At 48.6% G+C, this 2139-nt stretch overlaps 1 protein-coding gene across 2 annotated transcripts in view; it reads right to left on the minus strand.

Moving 5' to 3' along the window:
* Window positions 1-674, minus strand: part of Ezh1 (enhancer of zeste 1 polycomb repressive complex 2 subunit) — a 26687-nt gene extending 26013 nt beyond the window's left edge. Inside the window, exon 1 of one of the 2 annotated variants that reach the window (XM_033763064.1) lies at window positions 492-674. The gene's annotated coding sequence lies outside the window, so the exon portion shown is untranslated. Of the gene's footprint in view, window positions 1-11; window positions 125-491 lie in introns of those variants that run through there. The other variant, XM_010635520.3, reaches the window with a different exon arrangement.
* Between the last annotated feature and the right edge of the window lie 1465 nt (window positions 675-2139).

Here is a 2139-nt window from a genome sequence, read left to right on the forward strand (position 1 = left end):
GCGTGAGGCACCTGCCGACCCTCCGGCTTCCCCTTTCTCTCGTCCGGTTTTCGTCACCGATCCTGAAGATTCTTGAGCCCCACGGGCTCCCGGGTGGCGCTGTGATTGGAGAGGAAAGGCTCAGGGGAAGCCTTTGAGGCCCGTTGGTATCTTCTTCTTTTTTTTTTTTTTTTGGTACCGGGGATTGAACTCGGGTCCTTGCGCTTGCAAAGCAGGCCCCCGAACCACTGAGCTAAATCCCCGGCCCCCTGTTGGCATCTTCTCAAGACCTCACGCCGCAGTGCACCGTCCTCACGAGCTGCTGACGAGCCACATCCCACGTCGGGATCCCCTCGCGAGGATGCCCGCGCCGAGCTGGCGCCCCAGACGCTCGTCCGCCGACCCCAGGTTCCTGCTTTACGCAGCCTGATCGCCGGACTTGAGCGTTCTCCCAGCCCTGCAAATTCCCAAGTCCAGCCTTGTTACAGGGTGTCTCCCCACGGGATACTTACGGGTTACAAAAGGGAAAACAGCAGCTTTACAGGCGGAAACGTGGCGGACGCCGCCCTAACCCTAACCAAGTGACCAGTCGATATCACCCGGGCTCAGCCAGCGCTGCACGACCTGGTCCACAGGGCCAGCGCTGCTGGGCGAAAAACGGGAGCAGCATTCAAACCCAAAGGGAGGGCAGCCTACAAACAGCTGGCCAGTGTCTTCAACAGTGTCAAGGACACGGAGGACAACGACAAGACTGAGAGGACACATCCCCGGGGGGGGGTGTCAAAGAGATGTGATCAGAAAGGACATTTGAGGGGCCGGGGATTCAGCCCAGTGGTTCTGCCGCCTGCCTAGCAAGCGCAACGTCCTGAGCTCCATCCCTGGTACCAAAGAAACCAACAAACAAACAGAAATGTCATTTGTGATCTTGGACTGAATCCTGGTCCAGAAAATGTAGGACAATCTGAGGGAACTAGAATAAGGTATATGGATTAGTTAATCGTATTTATCAGGCTAGATGCCTGGTTTTTTTGTTTGTTTCTTTTTTGTGAGACAGGATCTCGGTATGCAATTTAGGCTGGCCTTGAACTCGTTATATAGCCCAGGTTGTCCTGGAACTTGCAGCGCCTGTCTCAGTCTCCAAAATGCTGGGATTATAGGCGTGTACCACCATGCCTGACTAGATTCCTGGTCTTGATTATTTTGTGGAAGTTGGATGAAAGGTATGCATGAGCTCTGTACAACATTTGCAACTACTGTGTTTAGTAAATCTGAAGTTATTTCAAAATATAAAAAAAATTGGGTACAGGGATTTAGTTCAGTGGCACTGCACCTACCTCACAAGCACAAGGTCCTGAGTTTGATCTGGTACCATTAAAAAAAAAAAAAAATGGCCCCATCATCCACAGGGTGTGGTTGCCATGAGAATAGAAAGCTCTATACTTATTAAAGATCTACATAAAATAAAAAATTAAAGCTAAAATACAAAATAACATGGACCTTGACTTTGTCTGAGTGTACGATTATCAAATCTGTGAAGTTCATTTTTTCAAATAATTTTAATGAAAACCCCAGGAGGTATGGAGGGCGGCAGGCATCAATTTCCCACACCAAACTGGTCTGGCATAAGAGTTGGTGAGGTATGGACTGGGGATTTAGCTCAGTGGCACCACACCTGCCTTGCAAGTGAAAGGTCCCGAGTTAGATCCCTGGTTGGCGGGGAGTTAATGAGTTGGGCATGGAGGTGCATACCTGTAACACCAGCACTCAGGAGGCTGAGGCAGGAGGAGTGCTGTGAGTTCAAGGACAGCCCTAGGGAGTCACTGTCTCAAAAAAAAAAAAAAAAATTAATGACCTGCCAAACAAAGATGGAAAATTGCTCTGTCCGGTCTTACACTCAGGTCTCTGGGTTCCAGATTTACTATTCTTTATCTTGTATCAAAAACTTTGACTTCATTCTTTTTCCCTCACACTCATTTGCTTAACTGTCATTTAAGGTAAACCTTCCTTTACACTGTACTTTAAATTTTTTTTTAAATTCTGAGACAGTTTTGTTAAGTTGCTGTGGCTGGACTCAAACTTGCAATCCTCCTGCCTCAGCATTCCAGCTAGCATCACAGGTGTGCACCACCAGGCCTGACTATTTCCATTTCACTGCCTGTT

The sequence above is a fragment of the Fukomys damarensis genome, unplaced genomic scaffold (assembly GCF_012274545.1).
Source record: "Fukomys damarensis isolate Sample0158 unplaced genomic scaffold, DMR_v1.0_HiC HiC_scaffold_13, whole genome shotgun sequence".
Taxonomy (NCBI): Eukaryota; Metazoa; Chordata; class Mammalia; order Rodentia; family Bathyergidae; genus Fukomys; species Fukomys damarensis.